The following is a 12,814-nucleotide window of genomic DNA, read 5'->3' as shown; positions in this document are numbered from 1 at the left end:
AGCAATTTAATCACAAGACTGAAAGCCAGGGTTCCAATGCACCATGATCTGTAATGGAACGTCTTTGTAATTCCCATCAGGGCACCATAGGGTGACCAAATTTAAAAAGTAAAAAACTGGGACAGGGCAACTAACATAAAAGTAGGACTAAGGGGGTTTAAGTGTTGCTGTTCAAAGAAACACATATTATAATAAATTTATCATAAACTAGCACTAACTTAATTTGTAAAATAAAGCATTTCTTCTGTCTGCAAGCTATAAAGACCTACTACAAAAAACCGAGACCACTGCATTTTCCAATGGGAACATAATCTTGAGAAAGGGAGACAGAGCTCCAGATACCGGTACAGTCCCGGCAAAACCGTGACGTCTGGTCACTGTAGGCCAACAACATAGCCTGCTTGCAGATGGCTTTTTAAATATTCTTTCAGTCTCGTAATTAAAGCGCTTGTGGCACCTTTAAGCACTAGACTGAAAGAAAATGCAAAGTGCCTTCTGTAGCAGGCTATGTTATTAGTGCGGGCCTGGGTGCTTAGAAAGTGGCAGTAAATAATGTCTCCCCCCCCCCCATTTGGGCGGGTGAGATATTGTATACTTCCACTTTCTAAGCAGCCAGGCCTGCAGTAATAACATAACCTGCTTGCAGAGGGCATTTTTAATTTTCTTTCACTCTAGTGCTTAAAGGTGCCACAAGTGCTTTAATCACGAGACTGAAAGAATATTTAAAATGCCATCTGCAAGCAGGCTACGTTATTACTGCAGGCCTGCGTGCTTGGAAAGTGGCAGAAATAATATTTCTCCCATCCGTTCGGGCGGGAGAAATATTATTTCCAGCCACTTTCTAAGCACCCAGGCCTACAGTAATAACATAGGCTGCTTGCAGAGGGCATTTCAAATATTCCTTCCTTCTCACAAATCACGAGAAGGAAAGAATATTTGAAAGGCGATCTGCCAGCATGCCATTTTACTGTGGGACTGGGTACTAGCAAGTGGCTGGAATTAATATTTCTCCCACCCGAACGGGCAGGCGAAATATTTCTTCCTAGCCGTGGCCACTTGCTAACACCCAGCCCTGCAGACAAGGGACTCGCAGAAGGCCTGCACCCTCCCTCCTCCTCCACTCTCCCCTAAGCACTCCAGCATGACTCCTTACCTCGGATTGAAGCTGGGTCTGTGAGTGGAGCTGGGGTTCTCCTGCTGAAGTCTTCTCCACGTGACTTCAACGCAGCCCCCGGGCTGGGCTCATACAATGATACAATGTATTTATCCCAGCCCGGGAGCTTCTGCCTGCACACTGTCAGTGCACCGAGCGCAGAGTTGAAATAAACAGGCACAGTAATCTGTGCCTTTTAAGCTCTGCGCTCGGTGCCATAAATCATATCGCACTTTCTGCAACATGATTCTAAAATCAAAATGCAAACCAGCGGTATCGTATCGCAAATTGCGATGCAATGCCGCTTATTTTATACCTTTTGTATGGAACATAGCATAATGTTATCTGGTGAACTTTGAAACCGATGAAACACAAGTTAACAAGATTAGTGAACAGGCCAGACCTTACTCAGGGATTGTTGGGAGGTAGGTGGTCCCCCCCAAGTGAAATTATTTTTTAAAAGAAAAAGCAAACTGTAGCTTTTTAAATGTATCCATAGTGGCCAATCAATAATTTGTAGTTATGTATGTGAGCATTTTCAAACATTTGGCCGTTGCTTTCTAAGAGTCCAAAAATAAAAGTCTGTCTGTATCTAAACCTATGCTTGCCCTGGCTCTATACAAAAATGTAATAGGAACTCTTTTCAAAATTAAGACAAATAGTGGTTCAACAAAAATGGAAAACCGGATTGGTTTCAGGTGATCTTCTCACCAGGTGCTGCGCAGTCAATGTCACACAAATAAATTGAATCCACAGAGCTATTAGTCAGACCTTCTTCTAAGTCCCTTTTGTTGTTATTCCAGTTACCTTCAGTCTTTAAAGGAATAGTGCGCTCAAAAATATTATTGTCCCGAGCGCTCGGGCATGTGTTTTTAAGCATACGTTGATCAATTGTAAAAAACATTTCCTATTAACCTTACCTTAGTTTTCCTCACTTTTACACATGGAAAATCAAGCAGCAGGGTGTGGCCATCTTGTGCTAATCTTATCCTTTGCCGCATCGCCCTAAGGTGAACTACCCTCTCGGCACTAAATCATATTCCCCGCTCCTGAAGCTGACATCACTATTCCTAGCGATATTCTCCACCTATTTTAATGGCGTTAGTGGGCAGCGTAGCCAAACGTGCCCATTCATCACCTACGTCTTGACGTTAGTTCACACAGAACCCGGAATATCAGCACACATCTCCTCTCACAGCACAGAGCGTCCCAAATCGGAATATAAAACACTATTTTTAAAGGAAACACCAATACTGCGCAATTTATAATGTGCTTTTATTGCACAATAAACGCTCCGAGAACATCCGCCAATTTCCATTTTCAACCATATTTTTAATTTCGTAGTGTTCGAGAATCCAATCACTATCACGAGGCACACAGTGTTCCGTTCAGCAGAAGAAGCGCATTGCACGCACCTTGAATCGCAAGGCTTCGGCATCGGCTTCTTGCTAGTCCACTGTAAAAGATGTCAGGTTGCTCCTTGTCGCTGGTACTGCCAAAGGGCATATCGGTCACGGGCGATCGTCCCACAAAAGCGTAATTGAGATCCAGCCATTTAGGTTTATCTGCTACTGCCTGTTGAAGAAGCCATCACTCGGTATCTGGAAACGATGACATTCGCAGAAAGGAATGATGTATCTGTGTAGAAAACATAACAGAAATATATTTCAGTAGCCGTTCTTTATTCAAATTTATCAATTCACCCTTTAATTCTGAACCGGGTGAAACCCAATAATGTACACAAACCAGAAACAATGGAAACACAGAGAAAACATTGTGGAAAGTTGGAGTCTACGATGTGCTTGAGAGGTTAGTGCTGTGGAGTATATTTAGCTCGCAATGGGATGCGGATGCGGAAGCTGATGGAAGAATTTGAATAACACATAGACTGCATTATTCGGAATATTAGCAACGAACTTGGCGTTGGTGGAACCTGGGTGGGAGTTTTACTTATAACATCGGATGATGTCCCCCTCGACAGAGGCCTTCGAGGGACATCGACCCAACGCCATCGACGGAGGACGCCCTATGCCGGGGGAAGAAGATTTCCAAAGCAGCCCAGCTGTGGACATTACATGTCAAAGATGAGGAATACGTTGAAGGAACATCCAGTCGAAAGAGCGTTACCATTTGGTAAGTAACTTGTTCTTCTATCAATTGAGTACATTTTAAGCGTAGATTTATTTCCTCTGAACTCATTAAAAGATGGACTGTTAGAATTTGTTGTCACAGAGGAAGGTAATTTATTTAAGACAGTTACAGATTTCTTTACATTATACCCTTGGTAGTAAATAGGGTGTTTAGTTTGGGATACATTGAAAGATTCTTCTGTTCTTATGATTTGCTCATTTTTAACAGAACTTATACCCCGGGTCACAGATCTTATTGGATCAGGGACATTATAATGGCGATATGCCATTACATGTTTTGGCAACCCCGAACGGTGCTTGCTTTCAAAGGACAAATATTGTGTCTCATCCCATGGGATCTCCTCATCACCCTAGGCCGTGTCTCCTCTCAGGTGATCCTGCCGCAGCACGCCACCCTCAGGGTTAGGATCAGGAAGTGCCTTCCTTTCCCTGGCTACCTAGGAGGAGACTTTAGGCAGGTTTCAGTGAGGGATCTGTATGATTCTTCACACTGTTTCATATATTACCTGTACCAATGCATCCTTCAAGTTTCTTCTTTGGATAGCAAAATGTGGTTTTGGTAGCATCTGTATGCCCACATTTAAAAGTAGTGACAGTTTCCATGTGTTTCTTAATGTTGTTTACTATCTAGCTATAACTTAACCTTAGTTATCTCATGTTGTGGTGCCTGTTTGTTTGGGTCCTGTTTTAGTGTTATAACTCACAAATATGCAAATGAAAAACTTTGAAGCTTTTTTTTCCATGTTCACTCCCTCCAATAGCGCACATGCCCTAATGATATAAATTCATAGCATATAGAAATGACATCTATGTACCCAGAGTGGAGACCTATCTGGAGTGACTTTTCAAACACTCCCTCCCTTTTTGCTAATGTTTAAGTCAAAGCCTCTCACTCATTGGTTGATAAGATAAAAAAAATGCTTTAAGCATTCCCCTGTTCCAAATTATTCTTGCACATAGTTAGAAAATATTTCTCTTTTGGTAACTTTCCCTCCATAGTTTCTATGGACCACCAGTATCTTTGCTTTGTTTTTGAACCAGTTCTTTCTTTTTGCTCATTTTGTTATGGAGAAACTGAAATGTTTCCCTTTTGAATTTTACACTTTTTTAAACTTTTTTAGCATTGCACACAGCATCTTACAATGAGGTCAAATGGAGACCACTTTTGTGTCACACCAATCTTTTACACTTGGGATTTTTGGTTGGTTTTATATGTGCCTAAAGACAAGCTGGTGGCAGCAATTCTAGTTTTACCACTTCTGTGTTATTTCTAGTGTGCACATTCACATTTACCGTGTATGGCTACTAACCGTGGCTAGTGCACTAAAATGGCCACACCACGAGAGTTTTGCATGTTTAATGGCCATATTATTATTTGGCCTTCTTCCTTCCTTGGCAGGTCAGGAAATCCCATGTAAGGTGTTGGGTAGATTGTCTTTCGTGAGTGAAATTCCCCCTACTTTTAAGTCCCCCAGCTTTTTTTGCTGGGCTATAGGATTTTTGGACTGATTCTCCTGACTAAGTGGGAACCCTTTTCCACACTCACTGTTCAGTTTACTCTTTTTGGTATTTTTAATGAAGTTAAGCTTTTCTCCAACATTTCAGGCATCTACCTTTTCCTATTGTAGGACACCACACTTTTTGCGCAGTGTTGCCGGAGGTTCCTAGAGTTTCCATTTTTATTTTACTCCATTTTAATTTTACTTGTGATAACGCACGGTTATCAGGGCAGTTTGTCACATTTTGTTAGTAGAGTGCTGAGAGGAAACAAAGTCTCCCTTTTCTCGCCTCCAGTAACCTTTTCTTTTCTGTGACAAGATCTGACATGCTGGTGGCAGTGAAACTTTTTACACAACTTTTTGGGACTTTTGTCACAGGTTGTCTTCGCAGCTGCGGTAAGGGACAGCATTTGCCTAAAATGGTGGCTGTACTTTCTTAAGCCCTGCTCTCAATTACTTTTCGTTTATTCAGCCTTCTTCTACCTAGCTAGATGGGGAGGTCTTCATGGGTCTTTTGTCTTTGGCAGGCATCCCTTGGAAAGCCTGCAAAGACTCTGAGTGCCTGAGAGGACAGGAAGCGGGTGAGGTGACGGAAACTCCACTGGTCTGTGTGCTGCCTGCCTGAAACCAGTTTGCAGTGGGAGGTTGGCTGTCCCCATTGAACAGCCACCCCCCCCAAGTTTGAATGGTGCATGAGTGTTGATTGGTGGACCCAGCTGGTGTTCCTGGATAAATCCAAGGACGACTTCCTCCCTTGGACTGATGGGCCTAACTAGTTCCAAGACTAACTCCATTTTGCATCCTCCCTGGAAGAGATGCGACCTCCACGCCCCGCAATTAGCCAATGCATGGGATCCTGTGCCATATTGCAGTGCAACATCTTCTGAAGCGTGTTTTTGTGTGAAACCTTATGGGTATCCTCCTTGGTCTACAGAGACTGGTTCCAGCTCCTGAAAGTCTCCCGAGCATTGAAAAGGGCACCAATGAGCCAGTGCTGCGAAGATCCGTTGCTGGGTGTCCAACGTTCCGAGAGCAACTGCCAGATCCACTACAAGTTCTTCTCTTCTGTCGCCAAGACAGAGAATCCTGAACCAGGTTCTGCAGTCGCCTCACTGTGCGGACCGTCCTGCTGTATCAGCTTCTTTGCCTAAATGTACTGTCATGTTTCTAATTACTTACATGGAGCATTGCTTTGTTGATCTGTGCTTCTGGGAGCTGCAGATAGCAGCATCTCACACCCCACCAGGGCCTACCTTGAGCTACATTGGGGTATACAACCCATTGTGCTCTACCTTGCCTTAGGACATTGGTCCTTGGGGGAAATTTGGCAAGCGAACCTCCTAATTTCCTTGCCCTGTAAAACCTGACTGATGCCAACCTGAAGACCTGAAGAGTTCCTGCTCCTTTAATCCCTGAACTCTGCTTTCTTGCCTTGTCTTCCTCAGCCCTGAGCCACTGGTGATTCATTGCCCCTTCTGACCTTGTGAGACTCACCTAAAACAGGGTTGGACTTTCTACGGTAAGCTAAGCTGAAGTTATCAAACGTTATCAAAGTTTCAATAAGTTTACATACATGTTTCAGGAAGTTTGATTGTGATTTATTACCATTGCTGCTATTCTGAAGTAGCTAATTCTGTGAATATTGCAAGTGTTCATCTATTGTGTTGTGCACTAGTACTTCACTTACTTGAATGCTGTAAGCCTTAATGTATATAAATACCTATTTTTATATAACTCTAAGTGTGTAAGAGTTTCCTTGAAAGAAGTGTATGCTTTGGGTTCTGTGGGCCTCACTACAGTCCTTCCTGGTTGCTCGTCCACAGCTACCAAACCCTTGGGTAGTTCAGGCTAAACCGAAGGGGTGTAGGTGGGCTTTCTAAAGTCTTGTCCTAGACAGGACTTTGGCAAAAATCCCCTAACATAAGGTCATGCACTTACCTGGAAAAGCTGCAGCTTTCTCGGGGTAGTGATGCCTTTGTATTGTGTGGCTTAGGAAGGGGTGTCGACTGTCAGGTCCCACTCCACATATGTGGTGCCAGAGCATCTAAGGCATAAGTGAAACCAATAATTGTCCCTGATTGGACAGCTACTGGCTTTTTGATTGGTGCAGAACTGCAGATCTTTATCACTGGTCAGCTTGGAAGTGCTTACAGGCTGGATTTTGGATAAGAAGACTCCTGAAGCCATTTCTTCAGATCAGCGTTGGAGCCAAGAATCCCTCCTAGAAGAGCAGCCAACTGAAGATCCATAGAAGACTACAGAAGAGGCCTAGCATCCCTTTCAGTGTCGGACCCGGTGAAGCCCTTTTGGACAACTTGCTCTGTGAAGGCCCTTACTGGTGGGACCAAACAGTCTCAAAGTGTTCAGAAGGATCCAATCTTCCTGAGCCTTCAGAAGTGTTCCTGGACCATGCAATGGATGGACAAGCTCTCCAGTGGGCTACCTTGCTAGAATCATCCCTGTACCCAGTTTGGATCTTGTTCGAGAAGGACGTCTACAACCCCGACTGAAAGGACGCCTGCCGTCGTCTGTGTGCAGTGAACGTTGCTTAAACTCACCTTCCCCTGTCCTGTGAAGTGAAGTGTCCTGAAGACTGCATAAGTGCATTTTGCATTTCTCCAACGCCATGGGTTGCACTTGTTAAGGATTTCAATCGGGCGACACACACCTTGGTAACAGCCTAGTATGTCACTATAGACCATGAACCAGGCTGGTTGGTAAAATGCAATATTTATTTATTTTAAAAATTCAAAATAAATCATACAATTGTTAATATGGGGCAGCAATCACCAATGGGGTGATGATTACAATGAGGATATAAGCAAGATACTTGGTTTAAACTTCTAGTGGAACCTATACAAAACACCAGGGAATAGGAGCACTTTTTCATTTAGGAAAGATGGCACCCAAGTTAGGTTTTCCTCCTGCATTGTTCGCTCTACCCACAAATAATCAATTCTGAATGGATAGAAAGGCACAGCTGGTAATTTGGAATAAGATTCAGAAAATGGAATTCAAGTACGACCTTCCCTCACCAAATAAGAGTGGGAAACGGATTTTAAACCTCTTGCAATGTTATGAAATGACACTCGGAAATGGACAAATAATTAATTTGCAATTAAAACTTTAAGGTAAATACAATTTCTCACTAAAGCCACAATGCATAGACACTAACCATCACAAGCAATGGATTACCAAGAGCATATAATTCGAAAATGAGTGGAAAGTTTAAAACATGTTGCAGCAAAATGACACGTGTAAAAGTTGCATTTCCTTTCTGTGTAAATTTACTCAAACATTTTCTTTATAAAAACGGGTGAAATACTCTGATTTGGAGTGCCATTTTTGGGTTGGGGGATAGATATATATCACAGGTACAACATAGAGGTGAAAATAGTTCGCTAGCTGGTGAATTGAGAGAGATTTGGAAGGTAGAGTGAGATTCGTTTTTAGGAAACTATAGCAGTGAAAAAGAGAAGATCGTTTTTTAAAAGTGAAAGGCAAAGTTTACTTAAACTAGATTTAATGGCTAAGAAAAGAGGAACGCCACCCGTGAATATAAAAGTTACGCTGCAGTTGTAACCCTTCACGCAGTGTACCACTTTTCGTTAGGGAAAAATGTATTTATTTAAACACAATATCGCTAATGATTTATGATCTATGCAAGACAGGAATGAAGAGAAAAGTGGCGCTAACGCTTGGACTATCAAGGTCAAGGACACAGAGAAGTCTGACAGTTTTAACAAGTTACCAGGATAAGGATAGGATGGCTTAGAGAGTGGGATAATGACAAATGCAAGACAAGGTAGACTATGGATTTCTATGGGGTAGGGATTATACTTACAGTCCACATTTAGTTTGAGATTTTGGACCGTCAATGGTTCTGGTCACTACACAGCAGCACGCCTGGCAAAGGACAGCTGGGCAAAAGACAGCTGGGCAGGTCGGGTCACTGGATGGTAATTCTGGTCACTGGATGGCACAGGTACCACTGGATACAGTTAGCGGGCAAGCAGTTAGTGGGCAGCAAGCCAGGTTGGTTCAGGATGCTTCCCAAAAGAATACCCCAGCTTTCCCCTTTTTAATGGGAGATTAGTGGGTTGATTCTGTATCAATGTTCTTGCTGGAAATCAGCACTGCTTGGGTTTTGCAGTGGGCCCTGGAGTAGGGTCAGCAATGCTTTTGCCTTGTAATTGGGATCTGGACTCAGGAAAATCAGGAAGAGTGTGTGCCTAGAGTCTTGTCAGGGACTCTCCTTTATAATGCATAGTGACATCATCAAAGTATATGGCTGGGCAGGCTTAGCTAACGACACCTCTAACTAATAGGATTGGTCAGGGGTGCTAGTCTCTGCCTCGCTCTCAAATGGTTGGATTTCAAAGCAGCAGGGCAGATTTATGGTGTGAGTTTACAATGTTCAAAAACCTTCCACAGTTATTTTAGCCAAAATCCAATTTTGCCACAAACGGTACATTTATACAGTGGCAATCTCTTATATAGACAGGTTACATATTTTATGCAGAGCATAACACTCCAACTCTGCAATTTGTGCGACATTGTTTCACCCTTATAATACTTTTTGGTAATTTTGAGTATGAACGATTTGGCCTAAAATTCCAAAACTTTATACACATGTGTGGATTAACATAAGGGATGCAAGTATAAAAATTTGCATTGGCATCATGGATACTTTCCTTGTAATCCCTGATTCTTTGCCATTTACATTCCCAAAGGGTCAGTGAATTCTACGATTTCTTAAATGAAAGCCCAAAAAAATCACTTTTAAACTGTGAAATCTTTACATTTTTACAAAGTCTTGCTGTAGAGATAAAAGTTTTTACATTTTTATTCAGAAATTGTCTTTGGAAGCAAATGGCAGTCCTTTGTCACTGGGCCATTTTTTTCTTTCTTCAGCTACCATCAACTGTCATTTCCTCCAGAGCAAGGTGGGGGTTTCCCATCTGGATAGAAGGTTTACTGCCCCTACCCCACTTCACTTCCTTGTCTTGGAGGTCCGATTGTCAGTGGGTTCAGCCTCAACTAGATTCTGTCCAACCTAATAATTATCACTGGGGTGTTAGTACCTGCCGAGAGAGGCACTCCTGTTTGGTTTAATCCCCCAAGCAGAAACCTATTTTTCTTTTAGAACTTGCAAAATCTAGCCAATATGGTTTAACAGTTTTACTTTCTTATATTTGGTCCTGAATTAAACAAGCCAGTTGAATAAAATAACCCATGTGTGTATTTTCCCCAGCAACAACCCCCTTCACATTGCTAGATAATGACAGGCTTTCATTCAACAGTTTACTTTTAAAACGGACCTTTCTCTCCTTGAGTCTGCAGAGCCCATTTTACATGTGTGGTGAAAAGCTGGCATTTCTTTTTTGTAAATTCGGTTTTGCATCTCCCTCTGGATTCCCACACTGTCTTGCAGCTATAGTTGTTTCCTTGTATGCAGGATTTTTGTTTGAGGCACAGATGTATTGAAGTTGACATGGCTCAGATAGCTGGAGTTTCTTTGAACTACTGAGCTTTGATACATTGTAAAGAAAAAGGGAAAAGTGAAGCTCTTTGTAGATTTTTCTCTGAGTTTATTTGACTGGGCCTGTCATTCACAATGAGATATACTAGGCATGGCAGGGCCTTATTAATCACAGTGGTTTAAGGAAAAACAGAGGGAAATAGCGTCAGAGCAGCATTTTTTTAAAGGTGAAAAGTTTCCTTTTTAATGGGGATTCCGGGCTTGCAGCAAAGCAGTGCTGCCGTTTCAATTTATTCCATCTGTATATATCACAACACACTGGCACGCTCCCTCAGTGTGTCCCCTTGTTTCATCCTGCCCAATGTATGCTTGTCAAGACGGTTCAGGCATCTTTTTGTTGCTGCAAAATGCAGTTTTGAGGCCATGGTGCTCACAGGAGCCAGCGCAACCATTTAGCTGTTTCTGCGCAAATGCAGCTTGGCTTTGTCAGAATTCTGTTCAGTGGGTCAATGTAGCCCACACACTCTGCTCCTGGGCTCAACCAGGACTATCCTTGCATCCGCAGTTCCGGGGCTACTCTCACTGTAACCAATGGCAGGAAGTCCAACCTCCAGCAACCCCCAGTTGACCCATTCAGTCCTCTGGGAACATCTGTCCATAGGATAACATTGAGAAAGTCTCCCTGTATCCATCCTTGTAGTCGTGTTGCCGATAACCGACGAAGCACCTAAAATGCTTGTCTTATACCTTGACTTGGTTGTAAGAATTCTGCATGCTGCAGCATGGACAACCCTCAGCCCTTCAGTGCTCTTCTGCTGTTGCATCTCTGCTCCTCTGCCTGATGCCAAAACAGCCATGGGTAGTTCTTTGTGTGACAATTCACTAGATGTTGTCACTTCTCCCCGAGGGCGTGCCATTTCCCATGAGGCCAGAGAGGTGAGGCTGCTACCCGATAGTCCCTGGGGTTGGCATACCCTGGGGTTGGCACAATGTCGGAGGATCTCATGGGGAGGGACTCCCCCTCTGGGGATACGGATGATCATCTAGGGTACAGCCCTTATGAGAACATCACACCCCCACATACTCTAGCTCCCCCTTCCTCTGCTAACCTCTTTGTCGACAGTAGATCTATGTACTCTTATAAGGTAGAGTACCTCAAGGTTCTTGAAAGTACTGAGACTAAGAAGACTGATCAGAACCTAGGTAATCCAAGTACTGGGACGAGTTGGCCCCAAGAAGCAATGAAGATGGAACCCATGAAAGAGACTCATAAAATGGGCCCAGACACGCTGGCAACATTTTATCAAGATCGACAATGGACTAAACACTTGATGTGCACCGAATGCGGGAGATTCAAACTTGTGTGGCTGATCCTAAGTGAGAGCGCTCCCAGGACGTGCCCGATGATTGGCACTGTATTGTTGAGAGGAAGAAGGAACATAGACGGCTGCGGGGAACGCCGTAATACAGCCGCAGGGAAAACAAGACGCTGTAGATGCCGAACAGAAATGTTGCTATCCTAGGAAGCCCCAGCGATGTATCGAAAACCCAGACAAGGTAAAGAGTGGCATGGTTCACCCGGAGGGGCGCAGGGCAGCCCACGAAGACAGTGCATGCAGTTGTACCTAGGCCCCTTTGCAATCATAATGCTTGGGTGGCACAGCAAGAGCTGAAAGCCTACAAACCTTCTCATCCTCATCACAGTAGTGGAACGAAGCCTGTTGACCAGCAGGGAAGGGTCGATGACCTAACCATCATAAAGAGAACTTGAGTGGGAGAGTCCCTCACGGCAGTGGTGGAGATAAGGCCACCCACAGCCAAAGGCGGGTCAGGGACCCTAAACCAAGTACAAGTCATCTTCCTCATGGCAGTACTTGGCAGGGAAGGGAACCAAGTGGACTAGTCCAAAGAAGAAAAGACACCAAGGTCTGGGACCGAAAGTAAGAAAGTGATATGAGTCATCTTCCTTGTCGCAGTGCTTGGCAAAGTAGTGAACCAAGAGAGTCAAATCAAAGAAGATAAGAAGCCCGAGTTGTGGACCATCCTATAACTTAGAATTGGGTGTTATAGGTGTGAAGCCAAAGGAAAAGAAGACCTGGGGAAGGGAGTCATCCCTCCATCCCCCGGTTGTAAGGAACTGATAACCAGATACCAGGAGAAGGGAGCCATTTTCCTGGTAACCCGGGTCCAAAATAAGTTCCAAAAAGCCTAGGGAAGGGAGTCATTCCGCCAGGATGTGTGAGAGTGGACGCCAGGAGAAGGGAGACCTTCTCCTGACCCATCCACAAGAGGAATAAACTGATTGTTTGGAACTTTACCATCAGCGCAATGGAGTCATTCCCCCTGAAAACGTGTGAGACACAAGACTGTTCTAAGATTTGGCATTTGTTTTAACAAACCAGGAAGCATAACCCAGAAGAAGGAAGTCATTCTCCTTGGACCAGAACAGTACTGCCTTATTCTATATTTTGTACTATAAGGGACGAAATAGGGTTTCATTGACACAGGATGGTAGACACTCTTGAGTTGA

The 12,814-nt window shown here is 43.6% G+C and overlaps 1 protein-coding gene across 5 annotated transcripts in view; it reads left to right on the top strand.

Annotated features, from left to right (window-relative positions):
* The window catches only part of GRK4 (G protein-coupled receptor kinase 4), a 1,171,195-nt gene that overhangs the window by 741,242 nt on the left and 417,139 nt on the right, over nucleotides 1-12,814 (top strand). The window lies entirely within an intron of this gene.

The sequence above is a fragment of the Ambystoma mexicanum genome, chromosome 6q (genome assembly GCF_040938575.1).
Source record: "Ambystoma mexicanum isolate Mex_15411 chromosome 6q, UKY_AmexF1_1, whole genome shotgun sequence".
In the NCBI taxonomy this organism is placed as follows: Eukaryota; Metazoa; Chordata; class Amphibia; order Caudata; family Ambystomatidae; genus Ambystoma; species Ambystoma mexicanum.
The sequence above is the reverse complement of the archived record's forward strand: the minus strand, read 5'-3'. Positions and strand labels throughout refer to the sequence as shown.